Below are 24,294 nucleotides of genomic sequence, written 5' to 3' on the forward strand. Positions count from 1 at the left end.
GAAGTTGTATAGATAGACCCGGTCTCCCACCTGATATTCCTTCCTGGAAGTTTTCAGGTCATAATGGGTCTTCATGCTATCAGCCGATCTTTCTAGATTCCGCTGAGCATAAGCAAAAGCATGTTGGAGGTGTTTCCTTAAATTCTCTACATACTCATGAGTAGTGGAGGCATTTATCAGTGTCTGCTCTTGGGTCCTGTAGAGCAAATGCTGAGGAAGCACCATCTTGCGCCCAGTCATCAACTCAAATGGTGACATTTTGGTTGCAGATGAAGGGGTAGATCTGATAGCCATTAGGACCAGAGGTAATCGGATATCCCAACTTGGCCCAGAATCTGCCACAAACTTCTTTAATATGCTCACAATTGTCCGGTTATATCTCTCTACTGCCCCAGAAGAAGCTGGTCTATAAGCAATATGCAGCTTTCTCTTGACCCCCAGTATCTCCCACATCTTTGTCATTACTTCACTGTGAAGTGGCTACCTCTGTCTGACTCAATCCTTTGAGGTAGACCAAAACGGGAAAAGATGTGGTTAATCATCAAGGCAGCTGCCGTTTCTGCCTTGCAGTTTGGGGCTGGGAGACATTCCACCCACTTGGTAAACAAGCATGTCACAGTCAACATGTACTTATTCCCCCTAGCCGAGCGAATCACAGGGCCTACAAAGTCGATTTGTAAATCTGACCATGGCAGTGTCATCCCCCTCTTTTGGAGAGGCGCACGGTGCGTGAGGGATGATGGCTGAAACTGTGCACACACAAGACACCCCTTCAAGTATTGGTCGAGGTCCTGCCCCATGTGTGGCCAGTATGCAACCTCTCTTAAGATTTCCAATGTTGTGTGAAACCCCCTATGACCGGCGGTGGCCGCATCATGGGCGTGACTTAACATCAGGCTTCGGAATGAGGTAGGAACCACCCACTGATCGTGGCCAGCTTTGGATTTCCTTACCAACAAACCGTCTTGGATCCGGAACATTTTTGGACATTTCATCAACACTCTTAGGTCCTCTTTCCCAATGTAATCGGTATCCGTCAGGGGAAAGTTCTCAGGGTCCTCAAGGTGCTGGTAAAATTTACCAATTATTGGATCCCCCTTCTGAGCAGTAATCAAATCAGCATCAGGGGTCTCCTTACTCCATTGTGCAATTGAAAGGTCGTTGTGAGCATTTGTCTGGGACCTAGTGATGGCAGTGACCTGGATTTCCCCCAACAGGGACTCAATCTCAATTAGATCCCCTTGGATGGCCCCGGTTTTGGCCAGCTGATCAGCTAAGTCATTTCCAGTTTTGTCTGGTCCCTCTACTTTGGAATGACCCTTGATCTTTTTCCAGTAGATGGTCATCCCATTCGATGTGACCAGATCATCAATGTTTTGGATCAACTTCCCATGTTTCAAGGGTTTGTTGTTAGCACATAACATGCCTCTGGTTTTCCAATTAACCAGGTGCTCCACGAACCCGTTCCGTACATAATCCGAATCTGTGATTATGACCAGTTCGTGGAGTTGATGCTGGACAGCAGTGAGGATGGCATGATGCACAGCCATCAATTCTGCCACCTGACTACTTCGGGGACCAATTTTGTATCCAGCGGAGGGTTCTGGGGACTCATTCACCCATGCATTCCCTACGCCGGCCACTAGTTCTTTCTCCCCGTCGTTCTCAACATGGTAAGAGCATCCATCCACATACACAGTGGGCATTCCCTCACACTTGTCTTCTTCAAAGACTTTGTGGGGGGAATTAAGGTATGCCTCCATGTTGTCCTTTATTTTTAGACTTTCGTCCTCGAGACAGTTTTCTCTGGCACAATCATGCAAGTCAGCCAGACCTTGCGCGAGGGGACTCTTCTTGTTTTGGCCATATCTGACCTCCACAGGAAAGCCTTGCATTGACAGAATCCAGGAAGTAATTCGGGAATTACTCACATTTCCGGCCCGGATTCTGTCACTTTGGAGATATTGCAGAGGCTGGTGTGGAGTCTCCACTATGATGTGTTCCCCCTGGATAAACGGGCGGTAATTCTTCAATGCCCACACCGTTGCCAGGAGTGCCTTCTCACAATCGTTGAATTTTTCCTCCACAGAGGATAAAGTTTTGCTCGCATAGGAGATTACTTTATTGACCTTGTCATGCTTTTGATATAATACTGCCGTCAAGCACGTATTAGAGAACCCTGTCTCCAGGAAGAACTCCTTGTTTCTGACCGGGTAAGCTAGGCAAGGCGCTTTTGAGTTGTTTTACTGCCTCGGCTTGTTCTGGACCCCATTCCCACTTGACCCCCCCCTTCAGGAGATGAATCAGGGGTCTGGTGATCTCTGCGTAGCCCTCAATGAACTTTCTGCTGTAATTAGTCAGTCCAAGGAGGCTCCTTAGTTCCCGCAGAGTTGTGGGGTCTTTCAGTTTCTGAAGTGCTTCCACTTTCTTTTCCTGGGGACAAAGACCCTGAGGAGTAATCTCATGCCCCAAGAAGTTAACACGGGTTTTACACCACTGTGCTTTCTGAAAGGAAAGTTTTGCTCCGGCGGCCCTCAACTGTGTCAGAACATAACGGATCTCCGCTATGTGTTCCTCAACAGTTGAGCTTTTGATGAGGACATCATCTACATAAGCCAGGTTACCCCTTGCACCCAAGTCGGGCATGGCCTTGTGTAGAAAAATGTTGAATTCATTGCCGGAGTTGAGGTATCCGAAGGGAGTCCGGGTCCATGTGTACTGCTGGCCCCCAAAGGTAAAAGCCAGCTTGTATTGGTCCTCCCTACTGACAGGCACGGTCCAGTATCCATTGGTCAGGTCTATTGCAGTGAATACCTGTGACCCCTGAATCTGGGCCAGCCCTTGGTCAATGTAGGGCAGAGGCCATCGGGAAGTATGGACCCGTTTGTTGAGCTCCCTAAGGTCGGCGCAGAGTCTCCACTGGCCGTTTGGCTTCAATATTCCCAGCACCGGATTATTGAAGGTGCTGTGGACTGGACGGATTATTCCCCGGGACTCAAGGTTCTTAATTATTTCAGTAAGGGACTCCATTGATGCGAGAGGCAAGCGATATTGCTTCACAAACACAGGAGTCATGCCAGGGTCCGTGGGGATTGATGTTGTGTGGATGTCAGTGCGACCACAGTCATATGAGTCTACCGCAAAGAGATCTTGGAAATCCAAGAAAACTTGTTTCAACTTTTGCTTTTGTTCCAGAGTCACACAGGCATCAGCTAGGTTGACTCTCTCTTCCACCATCTGCCTGAAGCCTGGAAAGACTTCTGGTTTGGCTATCTCCGCGGCCTCCTCCAGCTGGGTGGAGAAGTCCCTGGTCAGAGTGCTGATTTGGACCGGAGGCTTCAGGTGGGAAAGGCAGCCCTCATGTACCTGGAAAATCACCTCATCCCTCCTGAAGTCACAGGTCACATCTTCCTTACCATAGGGGCAGGAAGTGTACACCAGGAAGTTCCCCCCATGCCGGGTAAAAATCCTGTCTGGTGTTGTATTGTCCTCACTGTCACTGTCAACACAGTCCTTGGGGATTGGTCCTAACAGTTCATTTACAAGATCAATGGAGAAATGTCGGTCATCAACCGCCATTCCAATAATGGTGCCTGCGGCTAGAGTAATACTCTTTAAGTCGCTGTTATCCACCTCTATTGGAATGGTGTCATGTTCTATGTTGACTAATGGTGTTGGGTTTACCCCCAACCCTTGCTGTTGGAGAGAAGCATTTAGATGTATGTAAGCATCAGGGTTTTTCAACTCTTGTCCCCTTTTAACTTTCACTTCCAGGGAGAATTGTCGGGTCCTTTCTGGGATGGTGACTTCCTCTTTAACCTGAATTTCAACTGCATAAGGTAGCAATTGAACTGACCTAAATGCTTTTTCTGGATCATCAAAGCCCATGGGATTATCCGCTAATCGGGACCAGGCTTTGAAGTTTATTAGGTCCAAACTAATGGCAAAGCGATTGAGAATGTCACTGCCTAAGTAAAAGGCGGCAGGGACGCCTCGCACGACCCAACAATTGTGGACTATGCTCTTGTTGCCAATGGAGATTTTGAGCATACACCTGCTTGGCAGGAGATGTTTTGAATTGGGTGCTTCCAGGTCCATTTCCCACTTGTCTATCAGTTTGAAGGTGGGAATGGCTGGATCTTTTGGGAGTTGGCGAAACATGGCTTCGCTGATGAAGCTCTTACCATTGTTCACGCACACTCGAGCGAGAACAGAGTCCTTCCCATCATTTAACTGAACAGGGATGAACAACTGCTCTCCAATTTGCTGAATATCAGCCAGGCTTTGAGCTGATTTCACATCTTTCTGGACTATAGGAGTGGGAGTTTCAGATTGTGGATTGGTATAGAATTTCAGAGTGTTTCCTTCCAGCGTGGAATACCACTTTAAACTGGAAGGAAGGTTGATTTTCAGAAATAGAGAGGACCCCCCATCACCAGTCTGTTGTCCTACTGCTATTACTGTCACGTCTGGAATTTGGTTGTTCTGGAAGTGAAATTCTACTTGGTCAGATTTTTGTTCAACCATGTGGCAGGTGCCGTTTAAACTAACATGGTTGACACTCTGTTTTAATTTTATCGGTCGGCTAGTCTGGGTCCAGAGGACCTTGTTTACGCAATCTATTAGGGGTGACAACCTTCTCAGGAGGTCATTCCCTAGTAAACAAGGGGTGCCCTCTGGGGTCACAACTATGACCGGGTGTTTCAACTTATGTCGCCCAATTTTAATGTCCAAATCTGCCGTCCCCTCGACGGGAATTTCCTTCCCGTCAAAGTTCTGTAGTTGTCCAGGAAGAGAGGTGAGAGGAATTTGGTAATTCTCTCCCCTTCCTGCATTCAGTTCGTCAAAGGCCCTTCTGGACAGAAGGGTAGCTTGAGATCCAGTGTCCACCAGTGCCGAGGTTGTACCCTGCCCCTGTACTTGTACCGGGGCATAGTATCTTCCCTCCTTCTCCTCAAGGGGGCACAGATAATGTACATTTTTGGACAACTGGTGGGCTAATTTTCTGGTTTTGGACATCGCTAGCGAAGAGATTTGGGCAGGATTCTGTGGAGAGTCTTGGGAATCTGAAAGAAAAAGTTGGCAACTGGAGATCAGAGCCATTGTGGGTTCCCCTGGTTCCGGTTCTGGGCCGCCCCCCCCTTTTTGGAGGCAGTCCCCAGGATGGGTTTGAACCAGGGGATTTTCTTGCTGTTGGTTCTGGGATGAGATGGTGGGCGGCGGTAGCTCAGTCTCCACATCTCCCCAGTCTGGATTTGCATCCCTAGGGACCCATTTTTCTTTGGGAGGAGTTCCCCCCTCTCTGAAGGAGAAGATCCTTTTCCCAGGATCCTCTGAGGATCCCTCTCCCTCAAATTGGAAGATCTGTACCTCCTCCTCAAACTGAGTCTGTTTGGGTCTTTTGTTTCTCCTACCCCCCCTCTGCTCCTTAGGAGGCAGACTTTCAGGGGCAAGAGATTTTGTTTCCGGTTCCTGGGTTTCCAGGGGCTGTTTACAAGTGAGGAAGGAAGCTTCCTCCAAGGCTTTACACCCCCCTTCCCTTTGTGCCTCCTCCCTGGGAACCGGTGTGTTATCGGGGTGCTGCCCCCGTCATTGTTCTGGAGCACCAGGTCCAGAGTTGGGTACGTTCTGCGCCGGCATGCCGATCTGAGGGTTCTGCTGAGCCCTCAGTATGTGACCCATATCCCGCGCCATGTTTTGAACCTGGCGCTCTAACTGGGAAACCCGCTCAGGCTGATACGGGACCCTGTTTTCTCCCCTGGGCTGATCCCGGGAAGGGTAGCTGTCCCTTCTTTGGTAGTACCCCTGGTTGGGAAGATTTGGGTACCCCTCCACCCTTGGCCTCCCCTCTCCCGGATTCAGTGGTCTGGGCTCAGGGAATTGGGGAAAGAAGGATGGATGGTTTTGGGGCTGAAAGTCGGGTGGATATCTGGGGAAAAAGTTCTGCCCAGGGTTTGGTAAATTTCTGCCCTCCTGTGGGAAGTTTGGAGGGAAGTTCCCTGGGTTAGGTGCTTGGCTAGATCCCCCCCCCTGGGCTGGAGGAGTCCACACATAACCCAGGATGGGTCGATTTCCCTTGTAACGGGGACTTACATAATCAGGAGAGCGAGGGACCCCATTTGTGGGGCTGCCTCCTTGGCTCCCTGTCTGTGACTGACCCGAGGACCTCCTGGGCCTAGCATTATTAGGTGCAGGTAGGTTTTTAGGCCCCCCATCTCCAAATCCAAAACGGGGGTGACCTTTACCTCTGCCACCTTGGCAGCAGCAGGGGTGCTGTTGGCTTTGGGGTTTTTCTGGGCATTACTTTTGCTATCTATCGGTTTCTGCACCTCATAGATCCGGGTAGCCTGTTCAATGACCCAGTCTAAAGATCTTTTCTCGTGAAAATCCCTCACGAGCTGGGTCACTGCTCCCAGAGGTTCCCGTCTGTTCTTCCAGGTTTTCCCGGATTCTGCGAGCCTGGGAATGGCTGGCAGACTGTGGGGACCTGGTCTCCTGTGTCCTGCGCAGTTCAGAGGAGTCTTCAGATTCCTCCTTGCTGCCAGGATTTAATGGGTACCCCCTCCACTGACCTAACTGGGCAGAGGTTTTCAGGATGCCCTTAATGGGCCTACTCTCCTGGGGTTCCCCATTGAACTGTACTGTACTTGGGTGCCCATACCCGGATGCCCACCCCTCCATTCCTGAGTGGTACTGGCCTATGAGCCCCATACTCTTAGCTGGATAGTAATCTGCCATCCCTGCGGCCCTGTGCTCATGTGCGCCAGGGGACATGGGGGTGGCAGAGTCCAGGGACTGAGAGGTATGAGGGCCTCTGGTACTAGGGCTCCTGAGGTTATGCTCCGGAGTTTCCATTTCCCAGCGAACCTCATCTCTATCCGCCCCTGCTCCCTGTTGCAATGCAAGAGCCTGCATTTGTGCCTTCAGTTCCTCAGTTAAGGCCTTACTAGACTCTATCAGTCTCTCCTGCATCGCTACCTGTTGTTGGAGCCTATCATTGTGTTGACAGAGGGCCTCGTTTTCCCTCTGTGCTTCCTGGTTGGTCCTGGAGAACTGGGCCAGTCTTTGCTGCAGGAGGTTTACCTCCTGAGCGGTGTCCCTATTGGCCTGCTCCTTTCTTGCTAGAGCATCCTCCACCCTCCTGGTGTGCTCTAACAAGTTCTGGTGTTCTTTTTGGAGGTCACCCAGTCCCTGGTGGGCCAGGTGATTTTCTTCCATTTTTCTTTTTAAATGGCAGACTTCCTGGCCTAAGGCGTCTCTTTCCTGACTAAGAGCCTGCATTTGTGCCGCCAGGTCGTCCCTTTGCCTTTGGAAGGCACCAGCTTTCTGGCGCTCCTGATCAAACTCTGCCTGGGTATCCAGGTCTTTCAGGATCAGTTTATTGCTCTCCTCTTTCTCTCTGTCTAGTTGGATTTGCAGGGTGGCTACCTGCTCTGTGCATGCCCTGTTGAAATTGATCTGTTGCTCCAGCTTTTTCTGGCTCTGCAGTAGGGAGTTCAAACTGTCTTGGTGCTCCTTCTGCAAGGCCAGAAATCTGGTATCCTGTTCTGACTTTTCCTTTTGCAGCACATCCATATCCTCCTTCATTTTAGTGATGTACAGTCTGCTGTTATTTTCTGACTCCTGGCTCCTCTGCAGCCTCTGCTCAGAAGAGACCAGGTCAGATTGGACCTTCTCTAACACCATCTGTTGCCTATTTGCCAGATTTTGGCTTTCAGCACATCTATCCTGCATGTCTCCCATATATAGGTACAGGTATGCTGCTATCCTGGCAATCTTATTGTGTTCCTCTTTGGCTTTAGGAGCCATATATAGTTCACTCAGGGCCACATGTAATGGACCCTGATCTCTCCATAAGTCTGACCCTGTTTCAGTGACCTGTCGCGTGATGGCCTGCAACCAGGCATCCTGGCCCTGCTCAGCCCATTCACCTCTCACAAATAGTTTATGTAAGAAGTGCTCTCTGGATATTTTCATATCTACCAAGGTCGTCATTCTAGAGATTGGTCTCTGTCCTGACTTACAGAAGTTTGTATTTTATTTTTGCAGAACAGAACTTTTCTTGGAGTGTCCCTTTTGAGGAATGCTTCACAGCGTAATGCAGCGTGGTGATCCGACTGGATGTATGTATCCCGTCAGTTAGCACACTGTATTAAGCTGCACAAGTGGTATTCTAACCCAACGTCTCGGCTCGAGCCCCCAATTTGTAAGAGGATTCAATTCAACACTACAGCTAAGTCAACGCCTAGTCTATAATACTGAATGAAAACCCTTATTGATATATCTTTATGTCCAGTTCATGCGTTCTGGATGACTACCCCTATATAACACCCCTCTCTTGGAATCCCCCTGACCCCACTGAGCCAAGAAGTAGTTCTGTTTTGCAAGTTAAAAGGTTTATTTGATAACTTAAACAATATATATTATATCACGCTTTATAATAAATTAATAATTGAATATCACACTTAATCTGATATGATAAAGATTAACAACGGAGAATCTGGCACTAGCACACTTCTTGATAATCACTAAGGAGTTGACATGAAATGGATAAGGTAGCACACTGGTAAATAGGTACAGAAGTATAATGTGGTAGAGAATGCTTTATAGGGTTCAAATGGATGCAATGTTGAATGAAATGCAGTACCGAAAATACTCAATATGATTTCAACAAAACAATGTAATCACTTTTCTCTGGCTATTCACTCCCCCCCCTCTTTATGCAATGCAAGGAAATGGGAGGAAAGCACACAGTTCTCAGAAATGCAATCAATGTAATTCAGTTCAATCCAGCAAGCTTACACTACAGAAAACAGATAGGAGTTTTGAAAACACAGGCCCAAATGCTTTGATATGTGCTAGCAATGGATGAGAAATATGTTGGAAATGCTTTTAATTCCCTTTCAGAGGTTCAGGGTGATTGGTATCTACTCACTATGAATTCAGGATCACCTTAACAATGCTTTAGTAGTAACTAGCAGGTAAACAAAGTTTTTGGCAAGGAAAAGCAAAACTGCTGTCTTTTTACACGTGAAGAAATTTGCAAATCGCGGCAAAATTCGCGCGTGCGTTTTCCGCGATTGCGGTAAAACTATAGGGGGTAGGAATGCGGTTCTAGGTTCGTAGGAAAGCCACGATTCTAAGCTTTCTAAGGAAAGTTACTGCAAGTCTCTAACCCAAACGGTTACAGAGTTATGACCGATTTAATAGAGGTCGTTTTTGGTTTTGCAAATTTTAAAAGCTCAAAAAGACAAGTGCAGCTTGCAACTAGAAAATGACAAGTGACAGCTTTACAAATGACAGGTGACAGTTAGGAGGCAGTTCTACTTAGATTAAAATAGGATTGAATTATATTATTTTAACTAGGAGATTGGTTCTGCACAGTTTTCTAGGTACTCACACTATATTCTTGAGTGAAATGGGCCTCGCCATGGATCTGGTCAGGTTTTAAACTCGCCTCTGGTCTCTGCACTTCACAGTGATCTGGGTCAGCTCTCTCTGGTTCTCTGGTCTGGGTCTCTAGTTCTGGATAGATTGAAGTCTCTAGTTTGGCTCTCTGGAGGTTTGATGGAGGTAAAGTATGGATTTTTCCGGCAGAGCTTCCAGCGGCAGATGGATTTGAAAGTCCCTATCTGTCCTGTCTGTCTGCTTTTATGTGTTTAGAATGTGGGTGTGTTCTAGCATCACTGACCCTACCTCTCTCTCAGCTTCTAATTGGTCAAACTTCCATTTATCATTTGATTGGCGAAGCTAAGTTGTGTCAGAGTGATGTCATTTTATGGCTTGCAGATAGGACACTCCTCTGTCAGATTGCACATATTCTATATTTGATAACAAAAGACATATTTCACAGTTACACAGTTGCTTGAAATTACATATACATGGTGTGGCTGAATTTAGCCAGGTCTCTGTCCAAATCTGCTGTTTCTAAGAGCTTGCATTCAGAAATGGCACATAATTGACTTTTTAACTGATTTTTCAATTTCTGACATTGACCCAACTTTACATACATGTGCGCAGGGAGTATGGACATTAACTGATGAAGTTTCAGATTTTTAACATGCATACATTTAGAGTAATATCCACTTTTCCGCTAAAACCCCCCTGAACATACCACCGGTTCTAAAAACCTCTTAAACTGTGGGCAGAAAAATCACAAGAATTATGGTATCATTTATAACATTTTCACATGTCCGCTCTATGAATGATCCATCTTTTTAAAGTTATGTTCTGGCTCCAAAGGGGTGTGGTTTCCTCTCAGCACAAGGTAGAAATACTGGTTTATCCAGTTCTGCCAAGCCAGCTTGCTCTCACAGGCAGTGCCCCTCCCAGCTTCTGCCACGAGGAAGCTACATTTTACGACTGCTGTAATAAAACCTTTGCCTGAGTCAAGACAGGCTTTGTTCAGAGCTCCTGTAGAGCACAGGTAATTCAATTATCAGATAGATGGCATATCCTTAGTGTGAGCAGCAAAAGGGCAGCTAGGCCTGGGAACACAGCTGTGACTCAAGTTTCACTCCTGATGGGGGTAGTTGCCAGGCAAAATCAAGTTCCTTAAGCCAGACTTTCAGCTAACTGTCATGTTTTTTTGTTGCTTTTTAACTTAACTTGCAATTTTACACATGCAGCTAGAATGCTGATTCTAAGTGCAAAACTATGACATTTCAACAGTTACAAAGGCATGTGACACCAAACATAGGTCACTCATTTAATCTAAACATTTTCGATTTTAGTGTCTTTAAATCCAGTGCAACTTAAACTGCTGCAATCCACAGCTCAGCCAGTCTTGTTATAAACCTTCAAGTCACTTCAGAATATCACTTTACATTGTATCCACCTCTCAGTAAGTCTTTCTTTGGCCTGCTTTGGGTTCATTCATTTTTACACAAAAAAGTAAAATCTGGTGTTGTTTTAAATTGCCGGCTTTTGGATAGTGGTGAGTACTGGTACTGCACCCATTTTTGGGATTTAAGAATGAATTCCCCACAATTCTAGGTTGCATTTGGCAATCAGCATTGCCATTCCCAATGGTTTCAGACTACTGTGCGGGTAGTCCAATGGTGGTTTTAAAGCGCTTTGAAGCTAACCGGCGCTACTGTTTTTCCTTTGGCAACCCATTTCCCTCATGGCAACCCGGCCTTTCATTCTCGCACTGGTGGGTGGCAAGTGAGGCAACCATTTTGGTGTGCGCACAAACTGCGCAGCTTTCCTGGATTTCGGCGCACATGTGGGTTTTCCGCCATCTTGAATTTTCTAAGCCCACAGCACCAAATGTTGTGGCATGATAGCTTAAACGTGGGTCAGGACACCCAACAGCGCAAGCTGCAGAATGGATGACGCTTATTGTCACAATTCAGAGATATGAGGATGAGGAAGTAACAGTGCACTCTGACTCTGCCTATGTGATGTCAACCGTACACTTAGGATTGTAACATTAGAAAAGGATGTGCTTCCCCGCACAGATGACACAAAAGTGCAAGATGCACCACTATTGTATAAACTTATTATGGTATTAAAGCTCCCATTGGCTATCGCCGTGGTGAAAAGGACAGCCCATACTAAAAGGCCAGACATGATTTCTCAGGGTAACAAAGCCGCAGGCATTGAATCAAAGAGAACAACATGTTTTCCAAATATTTCTAATTTTGAAGTAGAAAGGGTTAAACAAATGTCAGAATGTTGCATGATGATGAAAGAAGGCTTTAACGTGTTATCTGTTGTACAGTTACTTGAGCTACAGGGTCAAGCTCCACAGGAAGAACAGGATTTATGGAAGAGACAAGGATGTTCTTTATCCCCCACAGAGACTATACAGAGACAAGATAGTAATGGAAAGCCAGTTATGAGAGTTGTGCTGGATCAGCTTCACTATCCTGAGCATGTAACCAGAGAGACTCTTGCTGCCACAATTGCAGAAAACTGTTTTTTTGCCAAATTTATTAGAAAATGTTGCATAGTTTATTGTAAATTCCATTGTCTGCCAGAAACTCACAGCAGGTTATACCTTGTGAACAGTGAGAGGAGCTATACCCTGCCCCAATGTTTCTGTCCAGCTTCTACATATTGGTTATGTGGATATGTTGCAAACATGGAATGGTGTCAGGTTTCTTGATTGTCGTGAAGAGTATGAAACCTCCGTCCACAAGTATCGCAGAGAGAGAACATAAAAATATCCCTATGCAATCATTGAGGCCACAGGTGGGTGATCCTCGAAGCCCGGAACCGTGGAGCATTGATGACCCCAAGACTGCTGCAAAGGAAAGGCTTTGATTAGCACCAAATGAGCACAGTACAACCAGAGAAATTGAAATAAGCGGGTACTTACCTAAGCAGGAAAGGTGATGTGACGTATTCCCTGGGTCTGATGCTGGCTCCGTGGAAGGGGCACGTGAGCTGATTCCCCGATGACCGAGGGGCGAGGAACAGTGGTCTGAGTGCAAAGCCCAGACTACCTGCCTGTAGTGAGTGCAGAAGAACCGGAATCAATGACTTGAAAAACTTGATGTAGCAAAATGAAACGCCAAATCCAAAGGGCAAAACAAGGCAGTCCGCAATACAGTCCGAGGTCAGTTGATAAATCGAGGTCGAAGAGCAAAAGAACGTAACCAGAGCAAGTCCGTGAAGAAATCCGAGTCGTAGTTCCGTGAAAGCAAGAAAGTCCTGAGTGCCGTACAGAGTGCTCCAAAGTGAACAGCTGTGAAGCAAGGATTCGCGGGCAATTCAAGGTTTAAATAGTGGCCGTCTGCGTGTCACATGACTCGCTAGAGAAACGGGCAAGCGTGTCATGTGACCCGCGAATGAGGCACGTGATCGCGGGTTCCGCCTCACTGATCGGGAAAGCGGCTTTCTGCGAGCACCATCCTGCAGACGCCATGGGAGGTGCCAAGAAAGAAACAGGGGACTCCCGGACTTGCGTGTCTGCATATGAATGCAGCGGCCCCCAGGGTGAACCCGCTCACGTGACACCCTCCCACCGTGAGTGACAGAGCGTGAGGCTGTGGGTAGTGTGCCTGTAGTGTGATTGCTGCATGACCTAGGTGCTTGTGCATGGTGAGGAGAGGGAAGTGAAGCTGGCGTGACAGAGCCCCCCCCCCAAGGGCCCACGACCCTGTGGGCACAAAGGATTGTTCCTATGCAAGCGGGAAACCAAACGGGGGCATGGACATCTCTGGCAGAGACCCAGGAGCGCTCCTCGGGACCATAGCCCTCCCAATCCACCAAGTATTGCAAATCCCCCTGAAAACAGAAGAACCCAGGATAGCAGACACCTCAAACACATCTGGGGAAGAAGGGGACACCGGAGAAGCCGGGGAACGAAGACGGGTAGGACCAGGGCAAGGCTTGAGAAGGGTGAAGCCGCCAAGACACAGGGACCCGAAGCCGATAGGCCACAGGATTGATCACACGAGAGATCACGAAGGGGCCAACAAAACGGGGCAATAGCTTGCGGCAACCCCGCAAGTGGAGGTGACACGAGGAGAGCCAGTCCCGATCCCCCACTGCATAAGAGGGGGCATCGGCACGCTTCCGATCCGCAGCGGCCTTCATCGAGGCCTGGGCCTCCCTGAGATGAAGCAAGGTCTGCGAGTGGACAGCAGACACATCCCTGATGCAAGCGGAGGGGGCTGGATTGCCGGAAAGAGAGAAATCGGGGACGGGCAGGATTTTAGGATGCTGCCCATATAAAGCATAGAACAGAAAGAAACCAGTGGAGGAATGCACAGCGTTGTTGTATGCGAACTCAGCCATATGCAAGATGCGAACCCAGGACTGCTGATGTTGAAGTGTCAAACAACGTAGGTACTGCTCCATGGTCTGATTGACTCTCTCGGTTTGCCTGTCCGTCTCGGGATGATAGGCCGAGGAATAACGTGAGTCGATCCCCACCAACTTGGTTAAGGCACACCAGAATTGGGAGGTGAATTGGGAATCCCTGCCGGACACCAACACCGAAGGCAACCCAAAAAGACAGACAATGGACCTAAAGAACAGACCCGCCAACACCGGGGCAGAGGGAATGCCTCAACACGGAATAAAGCATGCCATTTTGGTAAATGCGTCCACCACTACCCAGATGGAGTCAAAACCTTGTACCCTGGGGAGGTCGGTTATGAAATCCATCATTAGAATATGCCATGGTCTTGGAGGTATGATTAGAGGCTGTAGAAGACCTTATGGACGCCTCTTTCGATGTTTGCATTGGGCACAGACAGAGCAGGTGTTGACATAACACTCTACGTCCCTCCTCATAGAAGGCCACCAACACCAACATTGCAAAAGCGAGAGTGTCCTTCTCTGACCAGGATGGGCGTTAATGGGCAGATCGTGAGACCATTCAAGAGCTAAATTGCGGGTGTCAGTTGTGGGCAAGAACAACTTGTTCTGAAAGAAGTTCAGACCGTCCTGTAAGACCAGATCCCATTCCTGAAGCAGAGATGGGTGGGCATAAACCCACGTGCGGATATTATCCAAAAGAGGCAGGGACGGGATACAGAGACAGATGACATTCCTTTTGTCTAGTAAGGATTTGGGGTATACAGGCAACAAAACACCACCAGGAGAGCGGGACAAGGTATCAGCCTTTCCATGGACGGTACCTGGACGGTGTTTAATCTGGAATTCATAAGTGACAAAAAACAGATGCCATCTGACTTGTCTGTTATTGATGCATTTCAGTGACGCTAGGTCAAGGAGGTTCTGATGATCTGAGAAGACCGTAATACGTTGTTTGGCCCCTAGAAGATGGTGACGCCACACTTGAAATGCCTCTTTTACAGCCAGCAGCTCTTTTTCGGTCACTGTATAATGACTTTCCGTGTGGGTGAACTTACGGGAATGAAACGCGACTGGATGCAGACGACTGGTGGTAGGGCACTCTTGAGACAGGATCACCCCTAGGGCGAATGAGGATGCATCAGCCTCAACTATGAAGGGTAACTCGGGGTCCTGGTGCTGGAGGACAGGAGCGGTGGTAAAGGCTGATTTAAGGGCATCGAATGCACGTTGTTGTTCGTTGGACCATTTGTACAGAAGAAGAGGGCTAGTCAGGGCGGTTAGAGGTGCTGCAATGAAAGAAAACCCAAAGATGAACCGCCTGTAGAAATTTGCGAAACCCAAAAAAGATTGCAACCCCTTGAGAGAGGTAGAGATCAGCCATTCCAATACTGCTTTGACCGTGGCTTGATTCATAGCTAAGCCGTCAGGGGTGATGTGAAACCCCAGAAACTCAACGTTGTCAACATTAAACTGGCATTTTTCGGGTTTAGCGAAAAGGGAGAATGTGCGTAATCGTGTCAAGAACTCTCTTACACGCAAAACATGTCCTTCCTTTGACTGCGAAAAGATGAGGATATTGTTTAAATAGACCACCATGAATAAGTCCAGAATGTCACTAAATATCTCAGTCATGAAGCGTTGAAACGTGGCAGGCGCATTACAGAGGCCGAAAGGCATGACTAAGTATTCATAGAGTCTGTAGCGAGTGCAAAAGGCCGTTTTCCACTCATCTCCTTTTCGCACGCGTACCAGAATGTACGCTCCCCGGAGGTCTAGCTTGGTATACACCGATGCATGTGTGAGACGGTCCAGTAATGGTGTGATCAGGGGAATGGGATACCGATCCTTCTTAGTGATGGAATTAAGGCGTTGGTAGTCCACACTTGGGCGGAGGTCTCCCTCTTTCTTAGGGACAAAGAAGCTGGGACTGGCAGCTGGGGACGAAGATGGGCGTATATGCCCCTTCCGTAGGGATTCCTGTATATTTGTTTTCAATGTCTGTTCTTCCGTAGGAGATAGTGAGTAAATACGGCCTGTTGGTACAAAAGAACCAGGCAACAAATCTATGGGGCAGTCGTACAACCTATGGGGAGGAAGGGCCTCCGAGGATCCCTTGTCAAATACATCATGAAAATCCTGGTAGGCCTCTGGAATAGCCCCTGTCACTAAACCCACGATGTGCGTATCTGTCGTGGAAATCCGAGAGTCCTCCAAAGAGAGATGTGTGATGCTGCTGAGGACTTGGGCTGGTGAGATCTCCCCAGGAGGTACCGAGAGACAAAAGTCCGGACAGACATCTGATTCAAAGAGTACTGTACCCGTCTTCCAATTGATCAAAGGGTTGTGTAAGCGCAACCATGGAATGCCCAGAATGAGACCAAATTGTGGCATGGTTATTAAATCAAAACTGATGGTTCCTTATGTGTAGTCTGTATGACCAATGTGAGTGGGGCCGTATGTTGTTTAAAAGGACCAGAAACCAATGAGCTCCCATCTACAGCTTGCATGGGTTCGGGCCGGGATTTGGTGATGAGTGGGAGATTGAGCGACAGGGCCAAGGTGATATCCATATAATTCCCTGTGGCTCCTGAATCAATGATGATGGTAACCGGTTGGGAAATGTCAGTGTTGGGTTGTAATTGGGCTTGTACCATAATGGGTCTGATGGTGCCAAAAGCAGGTGTGAAGCGCTCGATCCTGTCCCCGGATTTATGATCGAGCTGTCCAAAAACCCTGTTTCTTAGGTTTCGGATGACGTGGGCATTCTTTTACGAAATGTCCCACAAACCCACAGTAATAACAAGCATTGTCTAACCTCCTGCGTTCCCTTTCTGAGGTTGTCAGTGGACTGCGAAGTCCTCCGACTTGCATGGGTTCCGATGTTGACTTGGAGGGAGAGGGCACCACAGGGGAGACAGAACCAGAGAACCCAGCTTCGGCTCTCCGTTCAGATCGTCGTGCATCGACCTGAAGACCCAGATCCACTAGGTCAGGGAACAACGTTGGCAAGGAAGGGACCACTGAGAGGGCATCTTTCATGGTGTTATTCAAACCCCTGTAAAACACAACTGCTCTCTTGCTCTCGGGCCATGAGGTCTCGGCTGACAGCTGATTAAATCGTGTGAGATACTCAATGAGTGTTCCCTTACCCTGGTGTAGTTCCAGTAGTTCTAAATCCTGGGACTGAACTTTGTGGCGGGTGTCGAAGACACGTGACATTTCTGCTACCAAGAGGTCAAAATCATACAGCGTAGGACTGTCATTCTCAAGGAGTGGATTAGCCCAGGCAGCTGCAGTGCCAGATAAGTGGGACAACAGGAAGGTGGCTTTAGCAGTGGAATCAGGGAAGGCAGTGGGTCGACACAGGAAGTGTAGCTTGCACTGATTGATGAATGTGCGGTATTTGTTGGGGTCTCCCTGAAACCTTTCACGTGCAGCCAAGGGAAAATGGGAGGGGAGGGGAGAACCACAGGAGTGGGAGAGGTTGGTAATGGGGCCTGGGGTACTGGAGCGGGTGGGGTTATGTCCCCAAACTCTGCATCCGCAGGTAAGGGATGGCGGACGCTTTGGATAGAGTCTAGACGCTAGTGAAGGGCTGTGGTAGCTGCGGCCATGTCTGCTCTTAGTACTGTGATCGCCTGAACTATAGCCGCCATGGGATCATCCACGGAACCCTCCATACTCTGCACGACAAAATAGGCTTCACAGTGAGTCAGGTTTCTTGATTGTCGTGAAGAGTATGAAACCTCCGTCCACAAGTATTGCAGAGAGAGAATATAAAAATACTCCCTATGCAATCATTGAGGCCACAGGTGGGTGATCCTCGAAGCCCGGAACCGCGGAGTGTTGATGACCCCAAGGCTGCTGGAAAGGAAAGGCTTTCATTAGCACCAAATGAGCGCAGTACAACCAGAGAGACTGAAATAGGTGGGTGCTTACTTAAGCAGGAAAGGTGATGTGACGTATTCCCTGGGTCTGATGCTGGTTCCATGGAAGGGGCACATGAGCTGATTCCCCAATGACAGAGGGGCGAGGAACAGTGGTCTGAGTGCAAAGCCCAGACTACCCCCCTGTAGTGAGTGCAGAAGAACCGGAGTCAATGACTTGAAAAACTTGATGTAGCAAAATGAAACGCCAAATCCAAATGGCAAAACAAGGCAGTCCGCAATACAGTCCGAGGTCAGTTGATAAATTGAGGTTGAAGAGCCAAAGAGTGTAACCAGAGCAATCTGTGAAGAAATCCGAGTCGTAGTTCTGTGAAAGCAAGAAAGTCCTGAGTGCCGTACAGAGTCCTCCAAAGTGAACAGCTGTGAAGCAAGGATTTGCAGGCAATTCTAGGTTTAAATAGCGGCCGTCTGCATGTCACATGACTCGCTAGAGGAACGGGCAAGCATGTCATGTGACCCGCGAATGAGGCACATGATCACGGGTTCCACCTCACTGATCGCGGAAGCGGCTTTCTGCGAGCACCATCCTGCAGACGCCATGGGAGGTGCCAAGAAAGAAACAGGGGACTCCCGTACTTGTGTGCCTGCATATGAATGCAGCAGCCCCCGGGCTGAACCCGCTCACGTGACACCCTCCCACCGTGAGTGACAGAGCGTGAGGCTGTGGGTAGTGTGCCTGTAGTGTGATTGCTGCGTGACCTAGGTGCTTGTGCATGGTGTGGAGAGGGAAGTGAAGCGGGCGTGACAAATGGCTATAGATACATGGTAGTACTGGTGTGTCTTTTTATTCCGATGGATTAAGGCACCCCCAGGCCACATGTGCTGCCATAATTGAGTTTTTTCCTTGATGGGGTGTATGCAAAGTCCTGCGGTCTGATAATATGCTGCATTTTGTAAATGAGATGTTTGAAGAGATTACTTTTCTATTAGGCATAAAGCATACGTTTTCATCTGTTTACCATCCACAAGCGAATGTTGTATGTGAGCGTTTATATGGACTCCTTATAGAATGAATAGCCAAGATAAAGATGGCTTTAAAAAAGAGATGGCTGCATTGCCTACCCCTTGCCTTACATTCATTGAGAAACCTCCCTGGCTCAGATCACCACCTGGTGACTGAACGTCGCATGAGAGTGCCCCTTGCTCCTCCCACTCGAATAGAAACTGATGCCCATAGTGCAGTAAAAACATTAGGGGATGAGATGCATGATTATTTGACAAATATGACAGCTAGTGTTTCTTTTATTTAACAACAGATATACAATTAGAGGGAATGGTCAAAGAAGACTGAAGAAAATAGCCAGACGATCAACCCTTTAGAATTATTGAATCCAACTAGTTTGTATCCAGAGAATCGAGTACTTGTAAAAAGATGTTTCTGTACTTTTAACAAACCTTCCTGCATTGACAATTAATGTAAGGCGAGTTTGGCTGCATCTGAATGATGTAAAACCATACAAAAGAGAGACCCTAACCCCTCTGACACCCATTGACAGTGAAGCAAGAGAAGAGGTTCTATGAATGCAGACCCGATCAACTACCAACAGCTTACAAGATTCATCGAAATAAAGATAATTCGAACTTTCAACAAATGTCGAGGTCTAAAGGAAAATGAACAAACTTTTTAGCAGTTTCAGAACTATTCCAGATGTGTTAGAGAGGCAATGTTTTAAACAAAGAAAAGAATAAGAGCACACAAATCTTTTTGGTACCTATAACATTGCACACATTTTTGTATGCTGTTTTCACTTACATACTTCAATAGTACCCAGCTCTAATGAAACAACAATTTGACATTGTCACCTTTTTTGGAAATCCTAAGACAGCCCCTATTATCCTCAGGGTCATTATTGCTATACTATTACAGTTTCAATTGATGAATGATACATTGATAGCAAGAAGGCCTATTCCCACACAAAATGCAGTAAGACGTATGAATCCTTTTGCAGTATTTTTTATAGCTACATTTTGTACAATGTGCAGTTTTTATTGCTATATTATTATAGCATTTTGCCAAATAATGCTTTATAATACAAATAGAATGTTTAGCATGAGACCATTTATTTTTATCGCTAACAAAAGTAAGAGTGATATTTTCCCTGATATTTCAAAACAAATGATTCGACTTAAGAGAGAGACTGAGGAAGATCACAAGAATAAAATGCATACCTTGATAATTCAGCCCATTTAAAAAATAACATGGGGTATCAGCACATGAAGGAAGTGGGGAGGAGGACATAAGATGAGAGCTGCTATGTGTGTTCTCTCATCCCTTATGCCATGAGCACAGCTAGAACATTTATAGCAAGAGAAATACTTACACATGATGCGAAGTGTCTCAGCCATTTAGACGCATGCATGACAAGGGGACAATTTGAAGGAAGATAGGCAACCCTAAGATGGAGGTAAAAGGAACATTCCCATATGAAGATACTTATATAAAAACAGGAAAAAAGGAAAAAGACTCAGATTACAAAAGCAGAATGCTCCTGTACTCATTGAGTGGTATGAATGGAGAATAGATAAGGGTTGTTGAACAAAAGAGACTGAATTGTGCAGACACATGGGAGACACCAGTATTGCCAGGATGCTGGGAGAGACCACAGCTATTGGCATATGGACGAGAAGCTACCAGTATAGGATGGGAAAAAATGAATGTTAGGATGCAGTGCACATTTATTAAGGACAGCACCAGTACAGATAGAGCAAATAGTGATTGATGACTATCTTAAGGAATGTTCCAAGTATTCAAAATTACTGACATGGGTCGAAAATGAAGCATGACCTGTACCCATACTGCCAAAAGAGTGTGACACTGTGTTCCAGAAACAGTGGTATGGTCAAAGCTGGAGAAAACAAGCAATGCAATTGCCATTTCCAACTCTGGAAGCCAGGTGAGTGGAATGTGCACGGGACCACTTTGGGCCCTTTAAAAAATAAATATTGGCTGCAGCTGCCCAATCGCTGCCTTGTCCCCTTCTCCCCCTCCCGACCAGCTTCCCCTGTTGCTTTCCCGCCTCCTCCTGCCTCCCAACCCGCCCACCCCCCCGTGATTGGCTACCGCTGATCAGCGAGTGCAGGCCAGCCACCGGCCGCCTCGCCATTTCCAACTCTGGAGGCCAGGTGAGTGGAATGTGCACGGGACCGCTTTGGGCACTTTAAAAAATAAATAGCAGAAGCTGGCCGCGCGCTGCCTTGTCCCCTTCTGCCCCTCCCGACCAGCTTCCCCTGTTGCTTTCCCGCCTCCTCCCACCTCCCAACCCGCCCACCCCCCCGTGATTGGCTACCGCTGATCAGCAAGTGCAGGCCAGCCACCGGCCGCCTCGCGCCTTGCCATTTCCAACTCTGGAGGCCAGGTGAGTGGAATGTGCACGGGACCGCATTGGGCCCTTTAAAAAAACTATATTGGCAGCAGCAGGCCGCGCGCTGCCTTGTCCCCTTCTCCCCCTATCGACCAGCTTCCCCTGTTGCTTTCCCGCCTCCTCCCGCCTCCCAACCCACCCACCCCCCCCCGTGATTGGCTATCACTGATCAGCGAGTGCAGGCCAGCCACCGGCCGCCTCGCCGCCTCGCCATTTCCAACTCTGGAGGCCAGGTAAGTGGAATATGCACGGGACCGCTTTGCGCCCTTTAAAAAATAAATATTGGCAGCAGCTGGCTGTGCGCTGCCTTGTCCCCTTCTCCCCCTCCCGACCAGCTTCCCCTGTTGCTTTCCCGCCTCCTCACGCCTCCCAACCCGCCCACCCCCCCGTGATGCAGGCCAGCCACCGGCCGCCTCGCCGCCTCGCCATTTCCAACTCTGGAGGCCAGGTAAGTGGAATGTGCATGGGACCGCTTTGGGCCCTTTAAAAAATAAATATTGGCAGCAGCTGGCTGTGCGCTGCCTTGTCCCCTTCTCCCCGTCCCGACCAGCTTCCCCTGTTGCTTTCCCGCCTCCTCATGCCTCCCAACCCGCCCACCCCCCCGTGATTGGCTACCGCTGATCAGCGAGTGCAGGCCAGCCACCGGCCGCCTCGCCGCCTCGCCATTTCCAACTCTGGAGGCCAGGTGAGTGGAATGTGCACGGGACCGCTTTGGGCCCTTTAAAAAATAAATATTGGCAGTAGCTGGCTGCGCACTGCCTTGTCCCCTTCTCCCCCTCCCGACCAGCTTCCCCTGTTGCTTTCCCGCCTCCTCCCGCCTCCCAACCCACCCACCACCCCGTGATTGGCTACCGCTGATCAGCAAGTGCAGGCCAGCCACCAGCCGCCTCGCCATTTCCAACTCTGGAGGCCAGGTGAGTGGAATGTGCACGGGACCGCTTTGGGCCCTTTAAAAAATAAATATTGGCAGCAGCTGGTCGCGCGCTGCCTTGTCCCCTTCTCCCCCTCCCGACCAGCTTCCCCTGTTGCTTTTCCGCCTCCTCCCGCCTCCCAACCCGCCCACCCCCCCGTGATTGGCTACCGCTGATCAGCAAGTGCAGGCCAGCCACCGGCCACCTCGCCGCCTCGCCATTTCCAACTCTGGAGGCCAGGTGAATGGAATGTGCACGGGACCGCGTTGGGCCCTTTAAAAAATAAATATTGGCAGCAGCTGGCTGCGCGCTGCCTTGTCCCCTTCTCCCCCTCCCGACCAGCTTCCCCTGTTGCTTTACTGCCTCCTCCCGCCTCCCAATCCACCCACCCCCCCGTGATTGGCTACCACTGATCAGCGAGTGCCGGCCAGCCACCGGCCACCTCGCCGCCTCCCCGCCTCGCCATTTCCAACTCTGGAGGCCAGGTGAGTAGAAAGTGCACAGGACCGCTTTGGGCCCTTTAAAAAATAAACATTGGCAGCAGCTGGCCGCACGCTGGCTTGTCCCCTTTTCCCCCTCCCGACCAGCTTCCCCTGTTGCTTTCCCACCTCCTCCCGCCTGACCCCGTGATTGGTTACCTGATGGACAAATCTGAAACCCCCAGGGCAGCCCTCTGCCCGGCAGCCCCTGTGGCTAAGGGCCCCAAGGCCAAGGGCGGCTCCGACATTGGAGGCTCCAAGATGTGTCTGCAGGTGTCTGCAGGGGACGCCAAGGAAGCCAGCAGCTAACAGACACCAACAAAAACTGTGAGTGTGGCATGGGTGGGGAGTGGAGCAATCACTCTACTCCAGAAAACCCCTGCCACTCTATCTTACCTCCCAATAACATTGAGTGCCATAATATTAGCATGTCCACACTTAGATAGAATTGTGAACATTAGCATGTCCACACTTAGATAGAATTGTAAATATTAGCATGTCCACACTTAGATAGAATTGTGAACATTAGCCTGTGTCACATCTAGATAGAATTGTAAATATTAGCATGTCCACACTTAGATAGAATTGTGAACATTAGCCTGCGTCGCATCTAGATGGAATTGTGAATATTAGCATGTCCACACTTAGATAGAATTGTGAACATTAGCATGTCCACACTTAGATAGAATTATAAATATTAGCATGTCCACACTTAGATAGAATTGTGAACATTAGCCTGCGTCGCATCTAGATGGAATTGTGGATATTAGCATGTCCACACTTAGATAGAATTGTGAATATTAGCATGTCCACACTTAGATAGAATTGTAAATATTAGCATGTCCACACTTAGATAGAATTGTGAACATTAGCCTGAGTCGCATCTAGATGGAATTGTGAATATTGGTATGTCCACACTTAGATAGAATTGCAAATATTAGCATGTCCACACTTAGATAGAATTGTGAACATTAGCCTGCATCGCATCTAGATGGAATTGTGAATATTAGCATGCCCACACTTAGATAGAATTGTGAATATTAGCATGTCCACACTTAGATAGAATTATGAATATTAGCATGTCCACACTTAGACAGAATTGTGAACATTGGCCTGCGTCGCATCTAGATAAGATTGTGAATGTTAGCATGCCCACACCTAGATAGAATTCTGAACATTAGCCTGCGTCGCATCTAGATGGAATTGTGAATATTAGCATGTCCACACTTAGATAGAATTGTGAACGTTAGCCTGCGTCGCATCTAGATAGGACTTTTATTGAAGGAAAGCATGCCCGCGCCTAGATGAAACTTGAATGTTAACATGTGCCACACTTAGAACTGTGAACACCAGCCGGCGCCGCATCTAGATAGGATTGTGAAGGCCAACAAGTGCCACACTTAGAAAAAACTGTGAATGTTAGCATGCTAAAGGTCATGTAACCCACTAACCAATATAACCTCAAACTCTGCATACTTATCTCACCCAAAAACTCACACAACCATCTCTCGCACCACAAGCTGCACGCACTTCACAACGCTGCAACAACACATAAGCCGGAGCAACAGCACACACGGACTGACACCGATCCAATACCTGCACCAAAGCTCAGCACCCGGTGTATACCGAGTTGAAGCTGCCAACAGAACACCATTCCTCTCACTATCCTACTCCCTCTTCACCTTACTAACCCATCCCACCTTATCATTTGCAGATCCGCCAGAGCGCCTGGGGACCAATTCCGTTGCTGACTGTGCGCGGTACAAATACCTTTAACATTTAACATTTAACAAATACTTGATGTGCCAGGAATGAATGG

This window comes from Ambystoma mexicanum, chromosome 8, assembly GCF_040938575.1.
Source record: "Ambystoma mexicanum isolate Mex_15411 chromosome 8, UKY_AmexF1_1, whole genome shotgun sequence".
NCBI classification, from domain to species: Eukaryota; Metazoa; Chordata; class Amphibia; order Caudata; family Ambystomatidae; genus Ambystoma; species Ambystoma mexicanum.